The sequence below is a fragment of the Oreochromis niloticus genome, linkage group LG3 (genome assembly GCF_001858045.2).
Source record: "Oreochromis niloticus isolate F11D_XX linkage group LG3, O_niloticus_UMD_NMBU, whole genome shotgun sequence".
Taxonomy (NCBI): domain Eukaryota; kingdom Metazoa; phylum Chordata; class Actinopteri; order Cichliformes; family Cichlidae; genus Oreochromis; species Oreochromis niloticus.
The window spans coordinates 67,144,651-67,157,735 of record NC_031967.2 but is presented as its reverse complement, the minus strand read 5'-3'; the positions used below and the strand labels follow the sequence as shown (position 1 = coordinate 67,157,735).

Below are 13,085 nucleotides of genomic sequence, written 5' to 3'. Positions count from 1 at the left end.
GTGTCCAGTGGAAAAGTCCTATCATTCCAGTGCAACTCTGCATAGCTGCAAGTGTAGTGTTTTTAATGTGACCTCATGGTGGCAGTGTTGTCTCTCTGTTACAATTGATTATGACAATAGATACTGTGGAATAAGTGTTAGAAAAAAACCTTAAAAATAATGTATTATTCATTTAAAATTAAGTATTACATTATTGTTAAACTGACTGCTTCTTCTAACTTTTGGGCTTTTAATATGTTTCTCCTCAACACCACACAGAACATTTCTAACCTGTTTTCTTCAACATATCTTATCTCTCTGGAGTGCAGGGAACTACTTCAGTGCTGCTATGTATGTAATCCCCATGTAATGTACAAAAACTTTTTTTTTATGTATATTTCATTGTATCTCAAATTATAGGTTCATAATGATTACAGGAGTCATTTATAATGACTCCTAACAGGCACTCGCAAATTTAATAATATCTCCCCAATCCTGGCACGTTTACACTTGTTACCAGTACATCGTAGAATCGACTTAAAGATTTTGCTGTCTTTGCGGTCTTTACCAACACTCGACAATTTTAAAACCCGGTTGTAAACACATTTGTACTCTCTCTGACTAGTCTTTTATAGTAATTCTATGCTTGTTTACTTTTTTATCTCTACTATGTACAGCACTTTGGCTCAACCCATGTTGTTTTTAAGTATGCTTATAAATAAATTTTGTTTGTTTGGTTGTTTGTTTGTTTGTTTAAGTGAATGAGTGCTAGTATTATAGAAAAATATAACTAAAATTAAACTAAATTTGATGACATCTTATGCCCACTTTCACTGATTTGAATGGTTTTAGTGGTAAGTCAAAGGAAACCTTGTACATTGTAAGAGTCATAATTTATTTGGTCTACATTTGTATTGTGGTCATATCTTTGGTGTATTCAGTGAGTTAGAGTAGTTTAAACATCAGTGACATATCAATATTTTTTATCAGGAGCATACCACATATTTTTCAGAATGTAGAATAATTGCAATGTATAGTTGTTGTTGTTAATTGCTAAATTTACAATATAAATTCCAATATGTATATTATTGTTATACTACAAGACATTATGAAAAACTTTATGAATTGTAATATGGATGGAATATGTAATATGAACAGAATAAGCTGATAGACTGTAATCATGTTTTAAAGTATTTTTGAGCTGTGAACATTTTTTGGAACATGTTTTTTGTTTTTCTGTGAAATAGGATTATGTAAGAAAATATTTCATACACACAAATACAGCACTGGACAGCACTCACAGAACAGCTTGGCCTACATAACAAAGGACACTTATTTATAAAAAGTTGGTCTAACAACAAGAAAATGTGAAGTGTTATTTTAGCAGCTTTGCTCTGCTGTTAGCAAAGACAGATTTAACTGTTTTAATAATAAGAGTATCTACAGCAGCTCATATTCAGAAGTGAAGGAAGAAAATCAGATCAGAAATCAGAAATTTAATTGGAGTGAAAAAATTATTATTTCTTTGTGCAACTGAGTCATGTCAGTTTGTTGGTTGTGGTTTCGACATGAGGAAAACCACATCAGGGGGCGCTGCAGCTCCCTCAGCATCCTCAGGTTTTGCTATAATTTCAAGTGTTTGCTGACTGTTTTAACTGTAAACAGTTTATTTTCTGTTGTTGTTTCACTGCAAGCACAGAGGAACAAAGTGACCTTGTGACGTTGCTTCTATTGGTCACACTTTGCTCCTCGTCTCTTCTCTCCTGCTGAGTTTCATCACATTTGTCCTGATGTCGTTTAACTAATCATGCTGACGTGTTTCAGTAGAGGAATAATAAACTGGAAAAGAAGCAAAACTTTTCATTATCAGTATCTGGTTAATATCCAATTAATCATTTAGTCCTTGATGAATTTACTTTTACTGAAGCTCATATGATGATATGCACTGACACACCCAGAGTCCAGCTGTACCAACAACAAACACTGTCAGCTGAACCAGTCTGACCAGGATATACAAAACTGTGGCTTTTCTGAAATGTGACACTCTTTATGTGACTCACTTCACCACAACCACAAAACTGTTTTTACAGATTCCTTCAGATCTTTATGGAGGAAATGTCAACATTCAGAATACTTGGAAACAGAGTTTAACAAAGATTTTTAGCCCTGAAAATGTCATGTATGTATATCCTGAACAATAATTATGAGGGCACAAAATGATAGACATATTTTAACCAACACTGCTGTTTAGTGCAAGGGTATGTAATTCCAAATATATATGTAGTATTTAAAGACCTTTAATAAATGATTGTACAAATATCCTCAGCTGATTGTGAAGTGGTCAGGTGGGAGGTGCTGTCACAGATTTTCTGTCTGTGAGAACTTATTTACACAAACTTTGTACAGATGAAAGTAACAACACTGTTAGATTCAACACTGTTGAGTAAAAGAGAAAGTAGTTACATTTGACTGCTCCTGGTCACATGATGACCCCACAGCAGTTAGTGCCCCTTATTCTGATTTACAGAGTTTTACACCTGGTGCCCTTCCTGACAGTCCTAAAGTGATTTGTGTCTCCAGCCAGAATCAAACCAGCAACCTTGACATCAGTCAGTATACTCTGAAAGCACAACAACAGTATAGTTAAGAATAATTCCTTTGATGTTTTCTGTAATGTGTGTGTTTAATATTAACTGGTTTTCTTTTATTTGACTTCTTTTATTAGTGTCTATATTTGTTTATTTGTCATGAGACCCTTCATTCATCATTTATCTGAACTCTACACACACAGACAGTCTACAAAGTCTACACATCCACCTGTGCCAGAGAATTAACTTCCTGTTGCTGTCACCTCTCTGCTACTTTCATTATGTTTGTGGTATTTGTTTGTCAAATACACGCTCAGATCCAGTCAGCTGATTCAGTCCGGGAATGTGGTTGCCACGGTGATGCTATGAAGTCAAACTGGTCTAAGGTGTTTTGTATGAAACAGCTGACAAGGAAATACAGGTTAGATTGTTCACTGGGGCTGTTTAGTGCAGCCAGAGACCAAATCACTATCGTCAAAGTTTGTTTCCTTTCTTTTTTCTATTTGCTCTCAGTGGATAATTTTCCATCCTGATGATCAGAAGAGTGTTTGAGGGTTTCAGAGATCCTTCAGAACAACAGTAAGTCTTTAAAATTATGTCTGGTAATCTGACAGGTTGACTGAAGTCTGTGAGCTTCAGTGGATTAACAGATTGTTCATGTTAATCCATCTGAACCAGGATTAAAGCTTCACTTTACTGGTTACAGATGAATGTCATGTGGAGTTAGTGTGAAGCGTCTGATTTACTGTTGGCTGGTTTCATCTGTGAAATCACATCATATTAAATGAATTCAATGTGTTTTATCATCGGTAGGTCTCTGCGACAGAATTAGTTTCCCCTGTGTCGGGAGCAGCGCTGGGCTGTCCAAATCACGCACAAACAGTTTCCCACAGTTGGTTGTGTTTGAACCCATTTTGCACAGAGAGGCATTTCTTGAGAAATGTATTGATAGCAATGTTGAATATAATTACACAGGAAAAAACAACTACACATAAAATAATCACACCCTGAGTTTAGGTGTGTGTGGGGAGGGAGTGGGGGCCCAGCAAAAAAAGTTTGGGAACCACTGTAATATACTAAGGTTGGGCAATATGTGAAATTTTCCCAACCAACAATTGTGAGTCTAATAAATGACAATAGGTGATATATTTGTGCAGGTTACTCTTTGACACAGACTTGTTTGGAGGGAATATTTTACTTTCTTGTGTGTTTTAGTGTTAATATAACTACTTTTTGCATTTTTTTCATTTATTTGAGATGCGCCAAATTGTAGAAAAGATGTAACAATACGTCTGAGATATATATATTTTTTAATGTTCGCTGGAAGAGAAAGTTAGATTTTTTAATTTACGTTTTAATTTTGTATTTGTTGTTTGGTCGAGGTGTAAGACAGATAAAGACTATAATGGCCTGTAAACACAGTTAAAGTGGAAAAAAGAAGCCAGTTACTCTTATTTAAGTAAAATGTTTGAGTTCTTCTAAACATAGGCTACTGTCTTTCCTTCTTTCTGTTATGAGTTTGAGTAAATGAATCGCTGCATTTGTTCACAGCTGGAAGAGGGCGCCGTTAAAATAGCGCTTTTACTTTTTCTGTTTCTTTTTCCATGACTGGAGTCACTCTTTGAGCCTAAACTGAAAACCATCCTGATATATTACCAGCATCATCAAAGCACTAAGCAAAGCTGCGTCAGCTTCAAGAATATTCTGGAGCAGTGGATTTAAGGGAGATTTCTTACTGGACTGTTGCTAGGCAGGTTTAAGTCTTTTTTTTCAGGCCTGGGCTGATCTCTACACTTCCTCGTGTTTCCCACCCAGGGTGCTGTCTAAACAGATGGAAAGCTACTGCTCACCATTTAAAGGAATACAGATTTGCTGCAGAGCTTACTCCACTCTCCAGGTTTTGGTCATGAAGCAAGAAAGTTTTCCCAATTTGAAGTAGTTCTTATCAAGCTCATTTGGGTTCAAGGGGTCACTTTTCTCATATGTGTCTATTTTTCTTACTCTCTCTCTTTTTTTTACTTTTTTTTTTTTTTTGAAGTGAGTGTTGCTGCAGCCTGTATTTGATACACCCATGTGACTGATGTTGATTTGTCACATGAGACTATGATGTGAATCTCTAGCTAATGTCAAGACAGATCATCTTTGGGCTGGAGTTTGTTGCTTTCCTCTCAGCTGATCCTGGATGTATAGACCTCTCTGAATTTCTGTCATTCCCATTATGTGTTTGTAAAGTATGTGACACACAATATTTCTGCTCATAATAAATGTATTTATTGACAGTTCTGCTTGGTAACAGTCCGTTCCAGTCCAGCTCTTCCTCCCGCTCGACTCTGCCGTCACTATAGACTAACAGAAAGAAGACACTGTCGTCACACAATCGCCACCACCTGTGGCTCACCTGCCTCCCGGTACCACCCCCTTGAGCTCACTGCGCCACCCCTCCCCTGCAGCTACGCCAGGGACCACACCTCCGCCACAGTGTTCATGCTGCAAAAGTCAGTGAAGCTATAGTTGCAGTAATTTAGCATCTATCGAGCTTTACTGTAGAGTAACTTTTGTTTTGTTTGTTTCAGTGATAGGTTTCATCCTATGACAACTGGGATAGGCTCCGTCTGCGACCCTGATAAGTTTAGGCGAAAGAGAACGGATGGAAGTGACAGGTAATTTCAAACTAAATGTTTCAAACATCTCAATACGGCTGCCACAACTAGTCATGATTACGTTGACTATCAAAATCGTCAAAAATGAATTTAATAGTCGACGCATTGTTTGAAGCTTTGTAAGATCCTGATAGACACATGTATACGTAGAACGGACTGAAACAGAAGATGGCAGCACTGCATGTACAAGGATGCCAGCTGCCGTTAAACCCCGAAGAAAAAGCAACAGTGTGCGGTATCGTAGCTGTGTCCAAAGGTCAAGCAGACAACTGATTATCAGAAGTGTGAGATGCTTGAGAATATACTCTGGTGTCCTGTTATATTTTAGATAAATGGGGCAGTTGTACGGGGCGATCGTGGCTCAAGAGTTGGGAGTTCGCCTTGTAATCGGAAGGTTGCAGGTTCGAGCCCCGGCTCGGACAGTCTCGGTCGTTGTGTCCTTGGGCAAGACACTTCACCCGTTGCCTACTGGTGGTGGTCAGAGGGCCCGGTGGCGCCAGTGTCCGGCAGCCTCGCCTCTGTCAGTGCGCCCCAGGGTGGCTGTGGCTACAACGTAGGTTGCCATCACCAGTGTGTGAATGGGTGAATGACTGGATATGTAAAGCGCTTTGGGGTCCTTAGGGACTAGAAAAGCGCTGTATAAATACAGGCCATTTACCATATTTTAGATAGCAAGGAGCAGACGGCTGAGTTTATTAAAGTCCACCAAGACAATCAGCAAATTTCATCAAAATTTTAAACTATTATCTTATCTTTATTTTTAGTTAGCACATACCTTAAACCAGGGGTCGGAAACCAGGTCCAAATGGCTCTTTGGATCTAAAAGGATGCTGACCCCTGCCTTAAACACTTAAAGCTGTAAGCTAATGATAGATAGATAGAGCAGATGCATGCTGGTGCAGTAAGCTGTATGTTTTACGTCCAATGGATACATGATATGATTAGTTGACTAATAGTAACTCGCAAATAAGCATATTTGCGAGTGGTTAATAATCGGACAAGTTAATAAAGCGGACTATCAAAATATTCATTTGTGGCAGCTCTACATGTCAACAAATATCAGAAAACAATGTTCCTTATCCATCAGGGATGGACTGTTTCTCATGGAGAGAAACTCAGTGGGAAAAGATGTAAGAAAGAGAACAGGACAGATTAAATATTATTTTTCTCAAAACTAAGGACTGCTTAGGCATTGCTGTTTAATAAACTAGTGATATGTTACTTTTCATTACTTTTTCAATATATTCAAATTAAAAAAAAATGGACCAAGCTATCAGATAACCAAACTCTCAGTGAGAGCTAGCCTAGTCTTAGCTCAGCTTTCATATCTGAGTGTTTGGATTTTATCGAATTTTATCTGCAGTTCACTGAGATATCAAAGTTTCTCTGTGACTTTCAGAAGTTAATCCCCAGTTCCCCATCATCAGATCAGTGAATAAAAACCCAATAATACGAACCTTACGGCAAATAGCAGTTTTCTGCAGTTTTCTCCTGAACGGCAGGCATCATCAGTCAGATGCATCAGCTCTTTTATTCCAGTAGAAAAAGTCAAGACAGGAAGTAGAACTCAGTTTTTTTTTGTTTTTACATTCATTGGCTGTGTCCCAATTCAGGGTATGCACGCTTGAAGTACGCACACTACGCGTACTACGTACGGTGCGTACTACAAGTACGGGAAGTGCGGAAGTGAGAGGCTTGTGAAATGGGACGGTCTAGCCTTCGTCGTGCTGTTCAGGTTGCCTAGCAACCATGATACTAACCGCGAGAAATGTTTCATACAGCTTTGTGTGACAGAAATGAATGAGAAAATTTTTTTGTTGTTCATTCATTTTTGTCATGACATCACTTTGATTAGTTGAGACCACAGGACTGTAAAAGATGATAGTTGGGCTTCATTTCTGTACTGAACAGTCATTTCAAGATTAGTTAGTAAATAATAATTAGCTAATGTTGTTCATGAGACTAAAGTCATCTCACTGTGGTAATGTAAATATAATATGGACAATATTATATGTATTGTCAGATTATATATATATATATATGAGCTTGAACTCTGGGTCAAAGATGCAAGTTTCAGTTATTTATATTTCCTATCACCTTAAATCTTCACTCAAAGACAAGTATCTCTGACAGTGTGTATACAGATGTATTATATATAAGAGACAAACATTGTTCTTTCAATATGTTGGCATTACTAAATTTGGCTCAATGCTGACATATATGTGTAAAAAGAAAATGTACGAGCTGTGATAACTGTTTCTGATAGAATGAAGATCAGACTGATATATGAAATATTCCTTTATTGGGTGAGAAAATCAGACCATGTCATAACTGCTTTAAGTCATACAGAATAGATATCAGAGCCTTAAACAGGCTGACTTCTGCTAAATGGGTCAAACTGGGCAGAAAGTACACAAACACATAACATCCTTATAGAATATGATGTAACACTATAGATCAACTTACCTCAGAATATATAAAGCATATAAACAATTACAGCAATATGATGCAACAAACACAGCAGTGCTACTAATCCAAAATACTCAAAGCTTCATAGAACTGAAACAAACATTTATCTTTAGCTCCATTCTGCTGCTGATACATACTTTAGGTTTCTGAATATTAAACTTGTTGCTGCCTTTCATAGTGTGTAACTTGAAGGCCCTGAGTACTTTCTCCCACACTGAAAACACTGGAATGATAACATTATTTGAACATTACCTAATAAGACTGATTCAGGACAGACAATTAGTTATGTTAAACTTTCCTAGCAGTCCTTCACAAACAGGGAACAGTCTGTCTATTCTCTCCATCTGTCAGCTGCTGCTGGCTCTTCCTCCTCCTCCTCTTCCTCACACACTGCTGAGTTTGTCCTGGTGGATCATCAGGGGTGCAAAGCCTCACAGATGATGTGCAGCAGTGGGTCCCTCAGTCTGTCCTCACTCTGGACACTTGCAGTTGTCACACATGGAAATCAAATGTGTGATAAGCTGCAGGATTCAAACACAAGTGTAACTTATAAATACATGTTCATACTTTTATTCCACAATCAGAGAGAAAGAAACAGAGAGAGAGTGCAGGACAGACAGACAGGTGACAGTCTCAGGTGTATACACTGCTACAAAACAGCACAAGAGAAGGAGGATTTAGTGTTTGTGTTATTACGAGTGCTAAACAAGAAGAGTTCCCAGATGGTCCAGTGGACACATGTGTGACTCCTGTGATTAAAGCATCTTTCTTTCAGCTTAACGAGTGAACCGTCAGCTCGTTCAAACACACGTTAAAGTCCGTTTGGCTCGACACCACCGACCAGAGGCAGCAATGTAACATAGCTAACATTAACAGTGCAGTGAATCCTGCTTGTGCCGTCATATTCAGGACTGCAAACCGAGCAGCATCACTGACTTTCAGCTTGTTGTGTTTGTGGATATATGACTGACTTTAATTATCCATAAAATCATCACATTCTCTGTAAGATTAAGGTCAACTATATATATATTTAGAAGTAAAGGCTTTAAAACCAAGTTACCGCTGAAAGTACAAACATCACTAATGTCACATAACTTTCCCGACATGTGGCCAACAGTAATGTTTTAATGTTCTTAAACATTCGCACATAAATAAGTGACATCATATTCAGTACTTACTTTTGACAGTTCACTCTTCGGCCGCTCCCTTCTGCACTATTTTGCGGCAAAGTTATCCACACCCACCGCCACGCTATGGATTGTGGGATATATGGGGCCACGAAGCGTGCACCGGACCACGCTTGAAATTTGGGGAAATCGACGGCGCATTTGGAGTATGCATTTGAAGTACACTTTGAATTGGGACAGCCGTCGTCGCGTGGCGGTGACGTAATCGCACTTGAAATGCGTACTTCAAGTGTGCAGACCCTGAATTGGGACACAGCCATAGTGTTCCAGTCAGTCATCAGTGTGTCTCTGCACAGCTGTAATTAAAATGTGTTCAGAGGGCCTCAGTGTCTGAATGGTTCCAGTTCAGCTCCATAACAGCAGCGTCCCTGGTTTGATTCCTGTGTTTCAGCTCATATCTGCCTCTCTCACTGAGGGGACGTCCACTACATGGACATGGATTTGTTCATCTACCAAACTACAGATGATTTAAATGATCTTTTTCTTTTCATTGGTGTGAACCAATACATGTTTGAGGCATGACACTGTGTTAAAATGATATGTTTACCTAGTTTTTTCATCATTTATGTATTTTTTTTTTATTTGTATATTGAGCTTTGTCCCTCACTTCTGTATCTTAACCAATAGAAAGCTGGTGCTCAGAGGAAGAGGGCGGGCTTTACTTGGTGTCAGTGAGAGAAATGAAAAAAGCTCAAATGAGTGAGAAGGACGATGAAGGAAACATCTGTGCTGTGTCTGCTCTGTAAGTAGAATCTCTGTGTTTGTTTGAATTCTTGTACTTTGACTGTCTGCTCTCCTGATAACTGATGATGGAGGAGAAGACATGAAAAACAAATCAGGCTGAATTCAAGTTCAAAACACCACGAGGACCAACTGCAGGTCTGAACTGACTCTTTATCTTTGCTCAGGAGTCGAGGAAACACAGCAGGCAGTGAAAAGATCAAATCATTCACTCATTATATCAACACAGCTGCACAGTGGACACATGACATTGTGGGATTTACTTTTTCAGGCGCTTGTTGTCCAAACTTTATTGAAACATGTTGTTGGCATCAAATTGAAAATGAGCAGATACATCAGAGAAATAAGTTTGTGTGTTTGTCAGCTGTTTGTGTGGAGTTGTTCTTCATGTTCACCTCAAATCAACCTGAGTGTCATTTCTCTTTAGTTCTGATCTCACTGCTGAGCTGCACAACAAACCAAGGTCAGTAACCTTCTTCTGTCACAGTTTAAACCTGATAAATGCTCACTGATATGACCTGATTGGGTTCATGGTTCACAATGGAGCTCACATAAAAAACTGAATGAAATTATTTATTTAACAAAACACCTTTTACGTCATTCTGTTGTTTTTGACAAAAGTCTACCAGATCATCAGTTTTTCATTTTAACCCTCACAGCTCGTCTGACTGTGAGTCCCAGCAGCTCTCAGTTCTTTGAATATGACTTTGTGTCTCTGAGCTGTGAGGAGGACGACAGCTCTGCTGGATGGACTCTGAGGAGAAACACAAGCAAACAACAGAGGACTCAGTGTGGAGATGGGTGGGGGAAACCAGCTGGTTCCACTTGTGACATTGTTGTATTCCCATTGGAGAGTGGAGTTTACTGGTGTGAGTCCAGAGAGGGTCCCATCAGTAACATGGTTAACCTGACAGTCACTGGTAAGCTGAGTGTGTGGAGTTAGTGTTGATGAAGCTGTGTGTAAATGGATGAAATGCTGTAGTTTGTCTCTGTGTTGAGGTGGATCAGTGATCCTGCAGAGTCCTGTCCTCCCTGTGATGGAGGGAGATGACGTCACTCTGCTCTGTAAAACAAAGACCACTCCCTCCAACCTCCCAGCTGCTTTCTATAAAGATGGCTCCCTCATCAGGAAGCAGCCTACAGGTCACATGACCATCCAGCATGTTTCCAGGTCTGATGAAGGCCTCTACAAGTGTGACATCAGCGGTCATGGAGAGTCTCCATCCAGCTGGATCACTGTCACAGGTGACACACTCACCTGTCTGTGTTTCTGCAGCTTTCAACATTCACAATGTGACGACAACTTAATGACTGTGTTTGCTTTATTTTAGACAAACACACCACCACACCTCCACCTACATCCACCTCTCCTCCTACATCCACCTCTGCTCCATCACTCCCTCCTCCTGTTCTCTCTGTGTTATCATGTGTTGGATTAGTCTGTGTTGTGGTTCTACTGGTGTTACTGGTTCTGCTGCTGAGACGATGTGTTCACAGCAAACCTGAAGGTGAGACTCAGACTTCCATATTTTTAATGTCTGAGATTGTTTAGCAGAATAAAGGTCACATTTATTATGACCACAGTAACAACTTTCTTATTTTTCATTTTGGAAAATTTCAGAATGTCATAAAGATGTTTTAGAAGATGAAATCATCACTCATGTCATGTACAACACCATCAAGATATCAAATCAGCAGCAGCAGCCAATCAGACAGCAGCGAGGTAATATCATCGAGGAGGATGTTTTGAAAAGTTCTGCTGAGTGGTCAGATTTTCTTCTAGGAGTGTTTTTGTGTAGCTTTACAGTTTGGGGACATTTACAGAAAATAGGAGTGAAGAATTTAATGGACCTGCAAATGTGTTTGGTATGAAATGGGTACGAAAACATTTTCTCTCCTTTTTCTGCTCTCAGACTGAGTTAGCATGAAGTTTATTTTGGTTGAGTTATATAATGGATGGGGACAATATGCAACATGTGAGGGATGATCAGAAGTGTTTAAATATGGATGGTTGTAACAGTGCAACAAAAATGCTTCTGATTTTATGTAATCATGTTTTTAACTGTGGGTAACTGAAGCTAACAGCTCTGCAGTCGTCCAGCATCCTGTTTCTGATAGAAAGAAAACACTTCAGCTGCAGGTGTTTCAACACAGGGCTGTTCATTGTTTATCTGGAAAAAATCTGTTCTGTCTCTGTTTCAATACCAGAGGTGGCAAAAGTACAGATATTTTTTATTTAAGTAGAAAATATCTGTACACTGAACCTCACACAGTGGTTCAGTGTGTGGAAAATCCCATCAGTAGGCTCTGATCTGCTGCTCTGAGGTTTGCTGTTCTTTGTAAGCTGAATTCAACAAGTTGTGAGCAGATGTTTCACAAGCTATCTTGACTGATTTCCGTACAATACACTTACAGTACACTGTGTATGTACACTGTCCTTATACTAGACTGGATAAAGTTAGTGTGAAGGTGAAATTTAGTAAATTAATTTCAGTGTCATCAGCTTAGTTTTAAATTGATCTCTGCTACATTTGATGTAAGCTAACTCTGACCATGAAACCACAGCCACTGTGCAGCAGTCACACACTAAATCCATCACAGTGTGACAAACCTAAACTGCAGATTGTTTTCAAGGAAGTTTTTGAATAAAACGTAACACATATTTTTAACTCTAAGCTCTCTTCTTCCTCTCCTTTCCTCTATTCTTATCTTTCTCCATCTCTGAGTGAAGTTAGCTCTCTTTCTTTTCAGTCCCTGTGAGCTGCTAACGGTCCCAAAGCCGGACCTTTAGCTAGCAACACACTGTGAGACAAACTGCACACAAACAGTTTGTGTGTTTGCTGATGTTTATTAAGTTGATAGACATGTTGCATTTGAAATTACCTGCTTCTTAAACAACGTTACTCCCTTTATGCTCCTTCCCCTTTTCGAGGGCTAGCTAGATACTAAAGCAACCAGAACCTATGAACATTAGCATTCATTTTAGTGCTGTGCAGAAAAAAAAGAAAAACACCATCTTTAATCCCTGACTATGACACACAGTTTTGCCTATTTCTTATATTTTATACCACATACCAAAATACTATTGTTTTTAGGCTCAAATCATTTTGATGTTTGAAGGGTCACAGCGATTGGAAATGTTTGAAAGCAAAAGTAATGACTCTGTTTCAAAAATGTAAAGAGTGGAAAGTACAGATATTTGTTTAAAAATGTAGAGAGTAAAAGTAAAATGTTGTCAGAAAAAATAACTACTCAAGTAAAGTACAGATTCCTGAAAATTCGAATAAAGTAGCAAAATGGAAGTATTGTACTTCAATACCTCCCACCTTTCCATGACACTCTGACATGTTGAACACGTTCATCTTGTTGAAGATTCTAATTAACTGGATCCTGGAGACAATACAACTCCTCTTTACCTGATTTGGAGAATAGCAGCCTTAATGCTGTGATGTTTGCTTTGT

General features: G+C 38.8%; 2 protein-coding genes across 2 annotated transcripts in view; both read left to right on the top strand.

Moving 5' to 3' along the window:
* The window catches only part of LOC100689895 (uncharacterized), a 125,577-nt gene that overhangs the window by 33,890 nt on the left and 78,602 nt on the right, over positions 1-13,085 (top strand). The window lies entirely within an intron of this gene.
* LOC109199417 (programmed cell death 1 ligand 1) overlaps positions 2,871-13,085 on the top strand; it is a 198,748-nt gene continuing 188,533 nt past the window's right edge. Inside the window, exon 1 of the mRNA XM_025905333.1 lies at positions 2,871-2,988. The gene's annotated coding sequence lies outside the window, so the exon portion shown is untranslated. The remainder of the gene's footprint in view (positions 2,989-13,085) is intronic.